The sequence below is a fragment of the Rhinolophus hipposideros genome (genome assembly GCF_964194185.1).
Source record: "Rhinolophus hipposideros genome assembly, chromosome: 7".
NCBI classification, from domain to species: Eukaryota; Metazoa; Chordata; class Mammalia; order Chiroptera; family Rhinolophidae; genus Rhinolophus; species Rhinolophus hipposideros.
The window spans coordinates 41,431,453-41,450,498 of record NC_138053.1 but is presented as its reverse complement, the minus strand read 5'-3'; the positions used below and the strand labels follow the sequence as shown (position 1 = coordinate 41,450,498).

Sequence of the window (19,046 nt, the reverse complement as noted above, 5' to 3'; positions counted from 1 at the left end):
GAGATGGAGCAGATCTACCTCATGCATAGAAACAAAAACAGGGAGGGAGCTAAAATGAGGAAACAAAGAAATATGTCCCAAACAAAAGAACAGGAGAAAACTCCAGAATAATAACTAACTAAATAAAAGGGAGGCAAGCAACCTACCAGAGATAGAGTTCAAAACATTGGTTATAAGGATGCTCAAGGAACTTAGTGAGAAATTCAACAAAGAGATAGCAAGTATAAAAGAGAACCAGTCAGAAGTGGAGAATGCAATAACTGAAATGAAGAATGCACTACAAGGAATCACCAGCAGACTAGATTAAGCAGTGGATCAAATCAGCAATTTAGAAGACAAGGTAGCAGAAAACACCCAATTGGAACAACAAAAAGAAAAAAGAATCCAAAAAAATGAGGATAGTTTAAGAACCTCTGGGACAATACTAAGTATAACAACCTTCACATCACAGGGGTACCAGAAGGAAAAGAGAGAAAGAAAGAGATTGAGAACCTTTTTGAAGAAATGACTGAAAACTTTCCTAACCTGGCAAAATAAATACACATACAAGCCCAGGAAGCGCAGAGTCCCAAATCAGATGAACCCAAACAGGCCCACACCAAGACACATTATAATTAAAATGGCAAAGGTTAAAGATAAAGAGATAATCCTAAAAGCAGCAAGAGAAAGGCAACTAGTAATTTATAAGGGAGCTCCGATAAGATTATCAGTTGATTTCTCAACAAAAACTTTGCACGCCAGGATTGGCCAAAATATTCAACATGACTAAAAGCAAGGACCTACAACCAAAGGTACTCTATCTATCAAGGCTATCATTTAAAATCAAACAACAGATAAAATGCTTCCCAGACAAGAAAAGGCTAAAAGAGTTCATCACCACCAAACCAGTATTACAAGGAATGTTAAAGAAACTTCTTTAAGACAGTGGGAAAAAAGATGAAAATTATGAATAATAAAATGGCAATAGCTACATACCTATCAACAATTACTTTCAATGTAAATGGATTAAATGTTCCAATCAAAAGACACAGGAGAGCTGAATGGATAAGAAAACAAAACCCTTACACATGCTGCATACAAGAGAATCACTTCAGATTGAAAGACACATACAGATGGAAAGTAAAAAGATGGAAAAAGGTATTTCATGAAAATGGAAATTAGAAAAAAAAAAGAAAGCTGAAGTAGCCATACTTATACCAGACAAAATAGACTTTAAAACAAAGGCTATAACAAGAGATAAAGAAGGATCCAGTAATCCCACTTTAGGGTATTTATCCAAAGAAACCCAAAACACTACTTCAAGGGGACCTGTGGATCCCTACGTTCACTGCAGCACTGTTTACAATGGCCAAGATGTGGAAGCAGCCTGCATGTCTGCTGATGGAAAAATGGATAGAGGAGGTGGTACATATATACAATGGAACATTGCTCCGCCAGATAAGGGAATGGGCTCTTGCCATCTGCGGCAGCATGGATGGACCTGGAGGGTATTGTGCTTAGTGAAGTATGTCAGACAAAGACAGATACAATGTGACTTCACTTATATGTGGAATCTAAAGAACAAAACAAAAAACCAAGTCAGAAACAAACTCAGATACAGATAACATTTTGATGATTACCAGATAGCAGGGGGTTGGGAATGTGGGTGAAAAAAGGGAAGGGTTTAAGAAGTACAAATTAGTTGTTACAAAGTAGTCATGGGGATATAGGGTGTAGCATAAGGAATATAGTTAATGATATTATAATAACTATGTATAGTGTCAGATAGGTACTAGATTTGTTGGGGTGATAGATGGGAGGCGGTTGGGGGCAGAATGAAAAAAGTGAAGGGATTGAGAAATACAAATGGGTAGTTACAAAATTGTCATGGAGATGTAAAGCATAGGGAATGTAGTCAATGATATGGCAATAACTATGTATAGTACTAGAGTAGTCAGGGGGATCACTTCTTAAATTATATAAATACCTAAGCACTATGCTGTACATGACCTGACATTAATATAAAATAATACTGAATGTCAACTGTAATTGAAAAATTAAAAAAGGGGGAAGGTGAAGGGGAATAAGAGGTCCAAATTTCCTCTAGGTATAAAACAAATGAGTCATGGGGATGTAACGTACAGCATGGGGAATACAGTCAATAATACCGTGACAGCGTAATATAGTGTCAGATGGTTGCTGTACTTATCACGGTGATCACTTCTTTAAGTATATAAATGTTGAACAACTATGGTGTGCACCTGAAACTCATATAATATTGTATGTTAGCTACATTTTAAATAAAAATCTTTAAAATAAAAAAAAACTACTTTTTTCCAAGGGATCAAAATAAATTTGAGATGAAAAGATTTCTAGGAAAAACTAGTTGAGTTGATATAACCGTAAAAGAAAACACCAGTTATGGTATAAGTAGACCAAGTAAAATTAACTGCTCTAAAACGTTTAGCATGTTTAGCATGACACTGCATAGGGGAAGATGAACTTGGTTTCACAAAGCAAATATGGTTGTAGTTAAAATGCTACTGTTTCAGGTTACAGAGCAATGCAAAAATTCTAAAGAATAGTCTCAATTTTTGAGAAGTCGTTTATTCTATGACCTCTTATAATTGTGCATTGTTTTGTTAGATTTTTTCCTTTGACATTAAGAAAGTCATTTGATTTTTTTTCACTTCCACTGTTCTTCAAATGACTAAGTTGAATGGCAATATTATTTGCTCTTCCTCCCTCTTATAAAGATTATGAGTGTTAAAAAATTTGATTCCTGTTTTTGTTTTGTGCCACTTTGAGCAAAGTTAGTTAGGACGTCATTATGTAACAGAGAAGGGTGTTTCTTCTTGATTTAACCCTCTCTGTGACTTCATCTCAGCCTAAGATTTTCTTGATCCAGGGATGGCTCTGAGGAGGATCAATGAATGAATACCTAGAGCCACACTGGCTTGAAGCTCTGAATCCCTGAAGCTGGAAAAACTGCTATTTCAAAACTGTAGGCAATTTTATGTCCTTCAAGATGTGAAAATCATATACTACTTAATTTTCCACTGTGGAAAAATACCTCGATGAGTCCCTTGGTTATACAAATATAAAGTGGCAATGTTTGGGAAGCTGTGGCTCAGGGAGCTAAACTGTTCACTGAGATCATGGAAAAGGCTGAGTTCGACTTCTGCAGACTCTTGTCTTTAAAAACTATATATGTTTTGCAAATCTGCCTTTTCATTGCAGTATACCTAAAAATGGTTGCTTTTCTTGTGGATGAGGAAGTGTGATAAGTCTAATTACTGATCACAGAATAGCAGGAACTAAGAACTACCAAAAAGATATCTGATGTTATAATGGTTTCAGGGATACAAAAGTGAACAGAAGTCAGATCCTCTAGGGATGGAGCCTGCACAGGTGTATTTTTAGAATTCTCCATGCATGCTTCTGAAGCACAGTCAGGTTTGAGTAACCTTCCACTACAGTGTATTGTAGGAAACTCCCTTATGGTCTAATTTAAAATTAAATAACCCAGACTTGGAAAATAATCTGTTGTTGGGTTCTTATGTTCTCATGTGATTGTTTGAGGCAGAGGCACACCGGGAACGTTCTAAGACTGGGGTTTCCCTACAAAGAAATGGAAATGGGAAGATGCAGGGACAAGAGAAGCTGACTGAGACAGCATGTGTGAGGCTGGAATGGTGAAAATTTCTCTGCTCACACTGGGATTTATAGTTCAGAATACAGGACCCTGGAGCATCAAGACATACTAGCAAGTGCTCTGGCTATGGGATACGCTGAACTTCATTCATGGAAGCAGACCAGGGGCCGGACTAGAAAGCACACAGGAATGGTGCGCACCAAGGAAATATGGAAAGGACATTGACAATTTCACCTACACTCGGATTACAGGTGCATGGAGTGTGCACAAAGTTATCGAGTTACCCAGAAAGTTCTCATCTTTTGTGTTTTGGAGTATGCTCAATTTGGTTCTGCACTGAAGTACAAAGATCACTCCGTTTAAGATACGACAAATCTTTATTAGCTCCAAATATCTACTGCCTCTGACACAAACAAATGGAGCATAAAAGTTTTATCTGGCATCTCTGGGCCTGGATGCCTTCTCCATCAGCAGCTCAAGCTAAAACCTACATTGTTGCACATGCTCCAGGCCCTGACAGGCAAATATGTTGCAACAGTTGCTGCTACCCTTTCCAATTCACATAGACAATGGACATGGCTTTGCAAGGGTGCCTGGCATTCAGTGAGGAGGCTATGTTTCACCGTGAAAAGTTTATCACCATAATATCTGCAATAGGGCATGGAAATCTACCATGTTACAAATAATCATGTACGGGATTCACAATATTTAATGACTTTCATGCTATATAATGCACAAGGATCTTTGGATCCTTTTTTTTTGCTGACAAATCTCATGACTGTGCAGATACAGTGGATTTTTCCATGGCTAAAGGAACACTCTAACAATTTGTACAGTTATCCCTAAGATTCCTATTGCTGGGTGAAAAAAAAAAAAGTCATCTGTTATTTTGTTAGATATTGTCAAATTCCTTCCAGAGAAGCTGTCCCATTTTAAAACCCCTTCCCCCAGCAATGTAAGAAAGTGCCACAGGCTAACTGACACAGTGTTTTCCCAAACTTTTGGATGTGGATAACCTGATAGATGAGAAATGGACCGAGGGGTTATTTTAACCTACTTTTCCATTTGTGTGAAGTTGAGCATCTTCTCACATGTCTAGGGTTCACATGCTTTTTCACTGCGTTGTGTCTGTTCGTACCCTTTGCTCATTTTTCTATTTGGTTGCTGATCTTTTACTTCTCAATTTCAGATTTGTATACTCTATCTAAATCAGCTTATAAATTTAATAAGTCCAATAAAGATGCCAATAGTTGTGGGGGGTTTTCGGAAAAAGACAAGAAGTGCTGGATTTTTGGATGCTTATTTTTCTCTCTAAACTTGAGTAACAACTTGGGTTTGCTTTAAATATATAGAAGAATTTACAAGCTTTGAGTATTTCTTGTTAAGTTTTATCTACTAGGTACTGTATTTTATCTTTTCTGCTACTATTGTAAATGAGGTTGTGTCTTCAATTATGTCTTCTAACTTGTTTTATGTCTATTAAGGCTATTTATTTGTGTATGTTAATGTCATATCCTGTTACCTACATGAGCTTTGCTTGTAATTGTTTTTTAATAATCTTGGAATTTAACAGTTATTAATTCATAGATTGCCTTTTCCTTTCCTCGTCTTATGATTTTACTTTTTTCTCTTATCTATTTGTGCTTGCTAACATTGCCAATACAGTTTTAAATGTGTGTGTATGTGTATATATCTATACATATATATATTACTACATTTATATGTAGTTATATATACTTAATCTATCAATTGCTATTTTAGTGCTTTTTTAATAAATCCGAAATGAAGAAAATTTTGTCAAATGCCTTTTAGCATCTATAGATATAATCATGATTTTTTCCCCTTAAATCTTTTAATATTACTAATACCAAACCACTCTTACTTTTGTGAAATAAACCTCACTTGGTTACAAAGTGTTATTTTTTTAATATATTGTTGAATATTGTTTAATTATATTTTACTTGGTATAATTGCATTAATATTTAGAAGTGATATTGATCTGTAGTATTTTTTGTGTTTGTTTTTTTGTTTTGTTTTGTCTTGTGCAATTTTAGTATCTCTGATATCAGTGTGCTATTCACTTCATAAATGAATTTGGACATATCCCTATGTTTTCTTTATTAAACTGGAATGGCTAAAGTAGCATAGAAAACATCTAGCCATAGTGATATTTTAAGGGATAACACTTTGAGCAATTATTCTCTTTATCCTAAACACTTCTTTTCCCCATCCTTCTTATCCTCCATCATCCTATTTTGGTCAATAATTGTTTTCCATAGTGCTTATCTTTTAAATTTTATATATGCTCACACTTCTACTACTTCATTTGTCACCTTAAAATGATATTACTTTCAGTTATTACTTATAAAGCACTTTTGAGTTTATTATACTTTCTAACATCTATCCTCCTTCTCCTCCCATTTTTTCCTCAGGTGTTCAATTCTTACATTGTCAAGGCATATAACATTTAAACACTATCATATCACGCTTATGTTTCTATGTGTTTGTTTTATTCTTGGTACTTTTGCCACTGCTTCCTGGTTGGAAAAAAAAACACATATCTTAAAGTTCTTACTTGTTCTGTTTTTTTATCTGAAACTTATACATGTGAAGAAGAGTTTTCCTAGATGTATATTACTTGGCTCACAATTTCTTTCTTGAATATCAAATTCTACAATGTTTTGCAGGCATTGAATATTGCTATTGAGAAGTCTGGCGCAACTTTTTTTTCTTTTTCCTCACAACTGACTTGGACTTCTTGCCTAGCTATCCAAAAGGTACTTTTCTATCCCTTAAAGTCCAATAATTTTATTTGTTTATTTATTTAAGACAATATTAATGATTCTGGATTAATTTTCTAAGGGATGTGGTATGCTCTTTCAATATGCAGACTCAAATCTTATGTGATATTAGGGATGCTCCCTTGAATTATAATTTTAAATATTTGTTGTGTTACAATATTTTATTTTTATTCCTCAAGAAGTATACAGTAGTCCCCCCTGATCCCTAAGGGATATATCCCAAGAACCCCTAGTGGATGCCTGAAACAAGAGATACTACCAAACCCTCTATATACTACATTTTTACCCTATGCTACATATATATGATAAAATTTAATTTGTAAATTAGGCACAATAAGAGATTAATGCAATAACTAGTAATAAAATAGAAAATTATAATAATGTGCTGTAATAAGAGTTATGTGAATATGGTCTCTCTCTCCCTTTCTCTCTCTCTCTCTCTCTCTCTCTCTCTCTCTCTCTCTCTCTCTCTCTCTCACACACACACACACACACACACACACTCACAATATCTCATTGTACTATACTCACCCTTCTTGTGATGATGTGAGATGATAAAATGCCCATGTAATAAGATGAAATGAGGTGAATGAGACGTTGTTAAGTAAAATAAGGGTTACTGGAACACAAGCATAATGATACCATGATAGTTAAACTGATAACCAAGATGGCTGCTAAGTGAATAATAGACTAAATAGCATCTGGAGTGGTCCTTAAGCTCTTTGGCTGGTAAGAAATAGAGCCTCGTTCAAATTACTTCAAATAATAAGGATATATTATGAACATGCACACTGAGAAAATCTAAAGAAAACCCAGAAACAGCTATGGTAGACCTCTAGAATTCAGAACAGGTCAATAATTGCAGGACTCAAAGCAGCTTTGGGAGCTAGTTAGTCTCTCACCCCTTCAACAGAAGGACTTTGCAATCTCCCTCTGTTGCAAACTCCTCTGCTGCTGCTTCTGCTCTAGCTACTACCAAGCCAATTCACTCGCTCTGTGCTGTTTGTCTTTTGCCTTCTACTTAGTCATGATTTCTATTTGCTCATAGCTTACTCTATAAGTGAAGATGGCTTACTAGTCACTTCAGCACACTTAGCCCTACTGATGCTAATAAATAACTCTTGCTCTCTCCATATAACTTCAGTAAAATGTCCCCAAAGAGAACACCTAAGTTGGCCTAAATAATCAACATCATCCATGTTTTGACAGAACTTCCACGCAAAGTGACCTCGGAGACCGTTCTCTGGGCAGCTAATAGACCAGGTGCACTGAGCCAGTTGCCCTTCCTTGAGTCAACCAGCTGTGACATAAAGACAGGAGAGGTGATGCCATCATAGCAAGCCATGGGAAAGAAACTACACATGGCCTTTCCCTCAACAGGAAACTGCCTATAAGCAGGGCAATTTACCCTAGATGATACAACAATTGGTAAGAACTGTGATTGGCCTGTCCTGCATGTTGTTACTCCTAAATAATAAAAAAGTATACCTAAAGTCCATGGTGGATTTCTGGGGGGAATGACAGAGGGTTAGAAGCAGAGACTGGCAGTAGGGTACCACCCACTAGAGATAATATTTAACTTGCATTAAGTGCCCGAAAGCTGTTGGAAGTGAAATGAAGTATAATCAGTGGGCTCTTGGTGGGGCCTACAAAAAGAATATCAAAAACCAGGCCTGGAGTAGGCCCAAGTCACCCTATTTGAGTGAGGGGTCATTTAAATCAATACAATAATAGGAAGATAATAACAGTTATGTGGCACTTCCTACACATCAAGAGCTGTTCTAAGAACTTTGTGTTATTAACTCTCATACACACTTGAGACCAAAAAACATATGGAATAAGTGACTTGTTTGATGCCAAATATCTGGTAAATTGCAGAGATGGGATTTCATAAGCAGCCTAACTCCAGAGTCTATTTTAACCACTACATTTTTTGGCCTCTGTATAGCTATTCATTAGTTTGCCAACATAAAATCTAGTTTTAAAATGAGTATCTATGTCTATTTTAAAGGTTTACTGCCAGTGGGTGACCTGCTTCTATAAAGGTGACTTGATTAAAACTGGTAAGAAGCTGCTAGGAGATTATCTCCCTAGTCACTCATTTTGAGAACAGAATCTAAGTGACCCTCTAGATCTGAGGAAGAAAAACAGACTCCATCCCAATGATATCCTCTGTGGATATCATTGGTGACAGGGAGAAACTTCACCAGTGAGGTAGAGAATGGGTCTGAACTAAGAACCAAGCTCAGAACCATCTGGCAACGACTGCTCAATCCCCTACAACACATGCACCCAACACATGCACCCAACACTCTCCTCATCTTATCTCACCTTACATTATCATGCAGTACCTTATGATTTTTTCAAAGCAGTGCAACTTCTATTTTGAGCAACCTGGTAAGGTAGATGGGCCATTATCTTCTTCATTTCACAAATTACAAGATGCAGGTTCGAAGAGGTTAAGTAATCATGAAAGGCCACATGGAAAGTTACATCGTGATAGGGATTAGATCTGCCCCCAGATCTGACGTTTTCCACATAACACCTCACCAACATGGACAAGTGAGAGACAACTCAAGTGCTTGCACATAACAGAGCAAGGGATAACTTGGCCAGACTTTCCAGGTCAGGTCTAAGATCAATAAAAGTCAAATATACAACAATGCCACGCTAAGTATATGGCAGCTCATGACTTCTGATTTTTTATCCACTAGAGAGATTTCATTTTCTGTATATTTGCCGTTTGAAGTCATCCACACATTCATCTTGTCAATGAAAACTGAATATGAAGAGAAGAAGTGTTATGCTTGGTAATCAAACATATGCCTAGCTTTTCATGGGGGCAAATCAGAGACTTACATGTGTTAAAACTAACTGAATTTTCATTACAAGTGCATTCCAATGATTAAAATCAATTGACCTAAATCCACACAAATGATCTCCCAACATGATATCTAAAGTGCAATACTACATTCTATTAATAGTCTATTTTTAGAAAAAAATGACTTTAAAAATTAATTAAATAACTCTTTGATTTTAAATTATGAACAAAAAACAACTGTTTAAATCCCCTCCCCCCCCAAAAAAATCACTGTTTAGGAAATAATGCATTTATTTTGAAAGTCAAATTACATTTGACCAAGACTTTATGGACTGATAATTCACTTCAAGAAATATAGCCCCATTAGTTTCTTCGACTACAATTAACACTGTCTAAATTTCTCACTCATTCGTTTATCCATTCAAAAACAGTTACCGAGCATCTACTCTGAACCAGTCTGAACACTGGAGATCAAGCCGTGAATAAAACAAACAAACAAAACAAAAATGGTAAAATGTATAGTATATTAAATGGTGACAAATGTTAAGAAAAAAACAGCAAAGGAGGGAAACCAGACAGAAGAAGTTGCAATTTAAATAGGATGATCAAGGCGTTCTAGTTTGCCTGGGACTGCCTAGGTTTTCAGTCTAAAAGCTCCATGTCCTAGGAATTGCCAGTCTCATGCACAATCCTCAGTCATTCTAACTCGAGATTAAGTAACCAGAGAAGGCATACTATGAAGATATTATTTGAGTAAAAAGAACATTCCAGGTAGAGGAAACAGGAAGCACAAAGATTGAGTCAAGAACATGCCTGGCTTATTTCAGCAAGAGCAAGGACAAGTGTGGTTGCAGCTGGTCTGAGCCAGATGCCTGAGAAGTAGAATATGAAATGAAATTATGAGCCAGGAAGGTACTTCAGAGAAATGCTCAGTGTCCTTCGCTGGAGGGAGGGATATCACCAGTACTGCTACTCCTTACCCAGAAGAAATCTGCCCTAAATTCTGGCTGTTCCCAGTTCTGAATGCTAGTAATTCTGAGGAAGCCAAGGAGAAGGGGACAGAAACAGTCGCTGGGGCAAGGGTGACAAAGAAATGAGGCCAGCCAGGAGGAAAGGATCCCTCCCACAAATTCATAGTCCTCTAAGAAGTTGCAGGTTAAATCCTTGTATGTGTCTGTGTATTTATCCCATCTTTCCATTTCTTCTTCTCTAATCCTGTTCAGTTAGGCTCCTTCTGTTTGTTGACAACTCAGGGTTTTAATGGAAGAAGTCCAAATTCTGTTTGGCCACGAATACAATTACACCCACAGAAGTATATTTTTGCTCCCAGCTTCAGTCTGCTTTTTGCCAGGTAGATAATTTATACAGAGCTAGAAAAAGATTGCTTTGGGGACAAATGAAACAATACACTTGCCATAGATAGACACAGCCTCCGTTTCTGAGACCAAGACACTAACTAAGCAGTCGCTTAACTTTTCAACTCCCGATTCAGCACTCTCTTTAGTTTAAATGGAGTTGATACTTCTTTACCATCTACTAGCACCAGGAGGCTGTCATGAGGACACTTTTAAAATGCTTTCAACTACCTAAGATGAAAGATGCTTTATGAGTATTATGTGATGCTGTCACTGAATCTTCATTCTCACTAGCCCTATTTATGTGTCTCTCTTTTTTATTTTCAACAAACATAATCATGCAGTACACCTATTGTCTGCATACTTGGCAAATTTGCTAACTAGGCATTCGTGTGCTCCTTCAGGTGTTTCATCCATATTTATTGATATTCATCAAATAAGCAAGAGTAGTGATGTAGCCTGTTTGCTTTTCTTATTTTCTGCTGCTGTAGTTGCAGGCAAATTAAATTGTCTCTCAAATGTTATCAGCAGCTGTCAAATAGCATACCTTACTCAAAGATCTATTTTGTATTCAGAAAGCACAAAATCATGCAATGCAGTCACTCCAGCAGCAAATTCGGTAGTTATCTATAGCTGTTTATTGAGGAACAACGAGGTGTCAATCATCAAATTCTTAAGACTGTATCTGGGGGCAGTCCCAGGAATGGGTAACCAACACATGACATGTATAATTTCAAAGACTTTCAGCAATAATCTAAGATGCTCTCTAAACAATATTTTCCTATACAGATGCCCTCTAAACAATATGAGAGGGCACATTAATGGTCTCCAGCCCTTGAGTGAAGGCTTCCCAAGTAATCTGAGGCCTAAACACGCTCATGAAAGGGGTGAGTTTAGGTTTGGATGAAGGGAAGAGTAAGAAGATAAAAGCATAAGCGTAAGAAATGCATTTGAAGGAGATTGAACTGGATATGTGAGACCACTGCCTGATAGGAAAATGAAGAACGAGAATGTAAGTACTGTATTTAAAGGGGTATTTTTAAAGTATTTTTAAGTTATTCAATTTCTTCAAATTCACAATTGCTAGCTTGCAAAGTCTCATAATCCAGAAACTGTATATTATTCAGAAATTGATTATGATGTATGTATAACACAGCAGGGTTTTTTGTTCAACTCTTTTTTTGTTGTTCCTTGTGTTTTCTTTGTATTTTGTTTTGTTCTCTTAAAAAATAAACAAGGGTAAAATATTTTACTACAAAGCACACATACAGGGGTTCATGGACATACACACACACACAGAAAGGAATCAAAAAGCTTGAGCTCTTAAACCTCGTTCTTCCACTTGAGATTGTGGACAATTCATTTAACCTTTAATTTAGGTTGATTTCCTAATCTGTAAAAAGGTTCTAATATTACCACCCTTCCCTTATCACACGGTTACCCCATCATGTGAGATAATGCCTACAAAAACAGTCTGAAAAATGTGTCACAATGCAAATATCAGGTGGGAATCATTGTTTTTCTAGTATTTAAACTATTATTTTTTTCTCCCTCTGTCCCTCAAAGGTTGCCCTGAACAAACTTGCAAAAATTAAGCCTTTTGCGTTTGCTTATGAAGTTACACTCTGACACTTCCATGGGAAAATATGTTTATGTTTGTCCAGCCTCTGGCAAGCACATCACTCCAACCCTGTGTAGCCAGAGGCAAAGAATAGTCCTGAATAAAAAATAAGGGTTGATCATTCAATTGACATAAACTTCTTCTGGTTCAGTCATCCATTCGTCATGATGAGAAGTCACAAAACTATACTTGCATAGGAAGTACAAAGAGAAAATGAAGAAGGGGGGGAAAACTGAGCAATCATCACATATTTATTCTTTGAGGGAACATTCCTCAATCTGTTTTTTCAAGAAGGTATTTTTGTTAAGGCTTTTTTTGCTTTTTTTTTCTTTTTCTTTTTTTTTTTTTTTTTGTAGATTTCCCAATATGTAACCTTATAATGATGTAACCTGCATCTCTATAAATTATATAGCATGTGTCAGAATCAAATGCTCTTAAAATATTATCAAAGGATGCTAAATATATTTTGCACATTCCTTCCTAACTCTATGTTATATAGTAATTGATACACAGCCCACAAAACATCTAAAAATACTTTTACAGCAAAATAAATGCCTGCAATTTCTTTCTACTCTATGGTAAATGTGGACCACAAAAACCAATGTAGAAATTCGAAAGTACAATTCAGGAAGCTAAGGAAAGGAAAGATAAAACAGCAGTCTCCACAACTCATCATTTACTTCATTTCTCCCTAAATACCAATCCACACATAATTCAAAGAGTTAGAGTCCATTAGAATCATGCCCTTTTTCCGAATGATAAGGAACTATTTTTTTCTCTGTCAGGAGACTTAATTTGAATTAAAGAAAAAAGAAGAAACAGAAAACAAGTTGGTTGGATGCAGTGTGGTTCGTCTATCATTTCATTCTCCCTTCCTCTTTCCTAACAGAAGGATGGTTTTCCTTAGGTTTCCAGGCCTCATTTCCATGACTCTGGGGAGGCTATCCTCTCTAAGTGTATCTCCTCATCCTCTCTAAGTGTCTCTCTCTACTGAGCAAACAGAATATTGTGTAGCTCTCTCAACTGCTTTTGATCCAGGGTAGAACATGTCCAATCAGACTGAAGGGAATGACTTGATCTCATACTTGAGGCAGAGGATCTCACTCTCTCCTGTGAATAAGAAATTATACAGCCCTGAAGGCCCTGATGGGCACCACAGGGAGAAACAGCAACAGGAGAAAGCTGACTCTGTGTATACCAGAGCCGAGAGGCAGAGAGGACATACTCCCTCAAAGACTTCACACCAGCAATTGTATGACAAGAGTCTGCCTTATTCCTCCTGACTTGCCAATTATGTAAAATAAATTTCATAACTGTTTAACCAATTTAGGTTAAATTTTTTTTTGTTACTTGAAGCCAAACACATTGTAACTATTAACAGCTATATTCCTTCCAAGTGTTTCTTGTTTTGTTTTGTTTTTTAGTTTGTGCAATTTATTAATGAGGGGACCCGTGAGTTAGGTACAAGGAAGCACATACATGTAGGTTTACATTCATTATATGCTATGCAAGTAATTAGTCCAGCTAGTTGCTGTTATTAGAGGGTAGTCAACAATGAAAAGACTTCATATGTCCCTATACGAAGGGATCGGTTTTAGCACTGACACAAGTAGTGACTTTTCCCTGCTAGGAGTAGCTTAAAGCAACATTCCTATGATCACAGTGTACAAAATATATTTATAAAAAGGAAATCTAGTCAGTTTAAGAGTATGATGCGATTTTATCTTCTTCAAAGAATCTTTCCACTCTTCTTCTCTACCTGATCTAGCCAAGTTCGACTCAATCTTCAGGCTTCAATTTCACTGCCTCTACTCCTGGAAAGCCCTTTTGACCCAGGGAGGCGAGACTAGATATCCTGGTTACATGTTCCCATGACATTCTAAATTTACCTCAATCCCCGCTCTCTACTATATGGCAATTACCTTTTTGTTTGTTTCTACGCCCACTAGCATGTAAATTCCCCCGGCCCTGAGATGGGATCTAATTCACTATTGCACCCATAGTCTCCAGCACAATGTCTGTTAATCATAGGTGGTCAACAAATTTGCAGGATGAACACACGCCCAGAATGTTTTAAATAGAACAAGACAAAGAGTTGTAGCATAAAACAGCCACTCCTTTTAGAAAACTAAATAGGAAATATTTTGGAAAAAGCAAAATTTCTAAAAAAAAGGACTTTCTTTGACGTGAATTTGGAGCATTTGTAATTGCGTATTTCAAAAATTTTAATACAGGCCCTGATGCAAGAAAAAGATATATTTCATACTATAAAATGTATATATTTTTTTAAAAACTATGAAAACAATGGAGGGAAAAAAGAATCTGGGCTTACAACAGAGACAAGTGCCATTAGCCACCTTGTCTGGAGTTATTACCAGTTCCTTAATGAGAAACAAACAAACATGGAAATCAGAACTGATTCTATGTCCTTTATGATTTGTTATTCTTAAACACAGTTTTACAGCTCTGTCGTTCTCAACAGTTTTGTAGTATTCATAAAGGTACAGGTTAAAGAGTCATTTGAAGTAGTTTTAATGTAGGTAAATTCTACTTGACTGTTTTACCCTAAAGACTCTGTTGCCCAGAAATAATGATTTCTATAATGAATGAACCTTTTAATAGTTATTATATTTTTTTTAAATTTTAATCACTACTCATTTTATTCTGGGTGCATATAATTCTAGAGGGCAACTACTATCCTGTTTTCCTGAAAATGAGACCTAGCCAGACAATCAGCGCTAATGTGTCTTTTGGAGCAAAAATTAACATAGGACCCAGTATCATATTATGTTATATTACATTATATTATATTATATTATATTATATTATATTATATTATATTTATTATATTATGTTATGGTAAAATAAGACCGGGTCTTATATTAATTTTTGCTCCAAAGTATGCATTAGATCTGATTGTCCAGCTAGGTCTTATTTTCAGGGAAACACGGTATTAAAAAAAAATGGGAACCACCAAAATTATTTTATAACACCATAATTTTTAGTATCAAATAGTTATAAAAACTAAAGCTTCACCAGGACTTGGAAATCTCAGAGCACTGTGCCAAAATAGGCCTTCGTTAAAAATAGAACTTGTTTTATGCCATTAGAAAATGTCAAAATTTAATATAAGTTGTAACAGAAGGCTTTCATTTTGCCTAATTAAAGCAATGAAATTTGTTTTTTTTTAAGTAATATTTTTGTTCATGAACACTAATACCCTAAAGAGGCCATAAAGAGTGTAAAAAGCAGATTTCATGGGAGATAAAGCAGAATAGTTACACTATCTCCATAGTACTTGCATTTGTTTTTATTTGAGGCCCATTTTAACTTATTTCTAGTTTTCAAGTAATTATGGGATTTTTCCAATTTTACTTCAGTTGAAAGAATTATTTTAGCTGCATTCCTCAAGGTGACACCTACTAAAGTTTTTAAAGGCCAGTAACGGTTCCCTTAATAAGGATTCTCCATGTATGATTTACTAAAAACAAACAACAAAAACCAAACTAGGTTAACTGAATTTCTTTTGCAAGTTATTATTCTTATCCATAAATATTTATTGAAAACATATTGTTGTTATGACTCAGCCTTTGTATGGATTGGGATGGGGGAGTTGAAGTGATAAAGACTTTCATCTTGAATCCTAGCATCTAAATCCTTGGCTTGTGCCAACACAAAGGAAGTACAAGTGATCTTAGGAGAGATTACAGCTTGATGACCAAAGCTAGTAAATTCCAAGGCCTCTTTGAGCTTCTTATAACCATCACGAAGGGTCTTGGTTCACCTTTACTGAGCATGTACCCACTTAAATTCAAGCTCTATTAATTGGAACACCTCATCTGTTACTGCATGGTTGGCTGGTTGATTTTTGTTCATGAGGGACTACTACATGTACTACTAGCTCTCCATCTCTCCCCTCTCCTCCAATGCCACTTTCCCATAGGTGAGAATATTTTTTTCCCATAGAAAGAAATTGCTATGAATATTAAATATAAAATGATATACCCTATAATTATATGCATCCAATTTTAGAAAAGAAATCTGGATAGGAGAGAAATCCAAAAGCAGCCAATAGATTATACTTACATTACAGAGCAGGAAGAACAGATGTAAGATTATCAAGCTGACCAACTTGAGAGAGAGACAAGGTAAGGTTCCAAGAATGATGGCATTTGGGGCCATTTCACAGTGCAGCAAACAGACCAAAAAGCTCATATTAATGGAAGATAATGGAAAGATTACAAACGTGATAGTTGAAAGGGAGAAAGGTAAAAGTTGGTTACAGAGATTAAATGGGAGGAAGGTAGCATTGAGGATAATGAAAAAGAAATCTGGGAAATCAGGAATTCTGACAAATTCCCATCACTTCTACAGAAGATGCATAAAGCAGAAGTGGATAGCAAAATGGGACGAAAAACGAGGAATTTGTCTTAAAAAATAAAAATGTCATCCTCAGAAGAAGAAAAAACAAGAAAAGAAAAATTTAAGGAGATAGGGAGTACAAACGATAAGAGTAATTGAATGGGGTTTTGAATATTTGCAGACACATACATATATGAAATGTCTTTTTAACAAACTGTCTGCAGAACAATAGAGAAGAGACTCACCTTTGGGCCCTTTTATTGAGTGGAAGTGAGTCTTAGGGACCACACCTCCCTACACGGGCTAAGACATTAATGTAAAAACTAATATTGATATTAAATAAATCACTAAATCTTTGCTAAAGTCTGTTATATGTAACTAGAAATAATTCTCTAAAGATGTGTGGATAAATGTGAATATTCATAATAGTGTGCTGTGAGTACTACTATAAGCACTTTTTCCATTTTTGCTATTTCAATATCCAGCAGTGTATAATTATATAATGTCAACCAGTTATGTTTGAAAATAATACCCCTGCAGGGGTTGGTTTGTATCACAAGATCTTTGAATATGAATGTGGTTGTAAGAATTTTCCTTTTGATTATACCTATATTGAGGTAGTTTATTGCTATAGGTTTTGATAATAATACTTCATATTTTATAGCCCTTTCATCCAAGGATTTGGAAAGATGTTACTAAAAATAGGAGAGCCAAAATTCAATAACTAGAAAACCTAAAGTTGTGCTTCTTTCTCTACTTATTGTGGAGCATTTTAAAGGTAAGACTTTTTTTGGCTATTTCTCAAATTTTTCTTTGGTACCACAGAGAAACACTATGCTAATATAAATGTAGAGGCAATCACAAGAAAAATACAATTGTATAATGAACCAGAGTATATTTGTTGAAGAAAATATATCTAGAGCAAAGAAAAGACAACCAGTTAAAGACTGCTTTGAACTCTAATGAAAACATTCTATATGTAAAAATAACACTAATGAGCTTCTTTTTGAGCTGCTTTCTTGGGAATACAACTGGATCCATGTTTGCAAAACAGCAGAATCTCGCTAGAGTGCTAGGCTAATTCACCACTTGGAAGTGAATCTACAACTAGTTCATAAGTCTACTACACCAAGCTAATGCATAACCCACAAAGGCATCCCGTCTTCAATACAAAGGGTAGACCAAAGAAAAGGAAGCATTTCAAACCAGCGGTGGAAGAATATGAGCTAATTTGTCAAGACACAAAAACTATTATACAAATGTTAAGTCTATTGATTTATAATGAAAACAATAAGATTAAAGTATTATAGCACTTACTTTAAAGAAAATTATTTATGATATTTAATATCAGCTTTTATGCATCTCAGCTTGAAATTTATAACATATTCTCTTCTCACCTGTCAATCTAAAATTTATGTAACCCCATATGTTAATGGTTCTATTTTGGTGGTGATTTTGTTTTGTTTTATTAATATAGTCAAGTGGTAGAAAAGTCAGTGTCAGGGTGGTTCAAAATTGAATTCATGTTTCTAATTCCATTACTTATGAATATTCATTCAATATATATTGTAAAAGGTCCTAACATGACCCAGGCACTGGACTAAGGAGTAGGGAGAAAGCTGAGTTGTACAAATGCAGCCACTGCCTTCATAGACCTGATAGTCTACAAGTGAAGACAGATCCCAAAAAGACACTGCGAATATCAGGAAAAGAAGTGCAGGAGCCATGAGAGTATTGAACAGGATGGATGGACAGGAGTGCTGTATAAAATAAGCCCTGAAGAAAGGATGAGTAGGAGGTAGGACTAGCTAGGCCAAATGAGAAAGGATTGGATTGGGACTGGGGGATAGGGAGCACCCCTCCTGAGAGAGAAACTAGCATACTGAAGGGACCTGAGGCAAGAAATAATGTGACAAATTCAAGATAGGCCAGGGGGCTTCCAATGCAGTTAGCACCATGAGGACCATAGTCATGTTATTTTTTTGGTTCATTGATATAATATCATAGTGTCTAGCACATAGTAATTACCCAATAAATATCTGTTGGATAAATGTGGCTGAAGGATAGATAATCAGGAGAAGATTAGCACTAAATGAGGTAAACATTTACTACAGAGGTAAACAAGGCCCAGACATCCAGAGTCTCATAGGGATTCGTTAAGAATGTTGAATTTTATTCTAAGGATAATGGGAAATCTTTGAAGGTTCTATGCAGGTAGTAGCCGATCTAGAAAAAATATTTTTCTTATTATCATATTTCATCAACTCTATGATGCCATTGAATATAAAACGCACCATCATTTTATATATGACTTATAAAAAATGCTGCTAATTCACCTGTAGATACAAAATTGATTATAAGACATATCCTGATTTCAGCAAAGTTAAAATGTAAAAAAAAAAAAGTGTATATTACAGTTAATAAAATGCAATAAGTGTGGAGAATGGATTAA

At 35.8% G+C, this 19,046-nt stretch overlaps 1 protein-coding gene across 5 annotated transcripts in view; it reads right to left on the bottom strand.

Annotated features, from left to right (window-relative positions):
• The window catches only part of CETN3 (centrin 3), a 608,779-nt gene that overhangs the window by 534,149 nt on the left and 55,584 nt on the right, over positions 1 to 19,046 (bottom strand). The window lies entirely within an intron of this gene.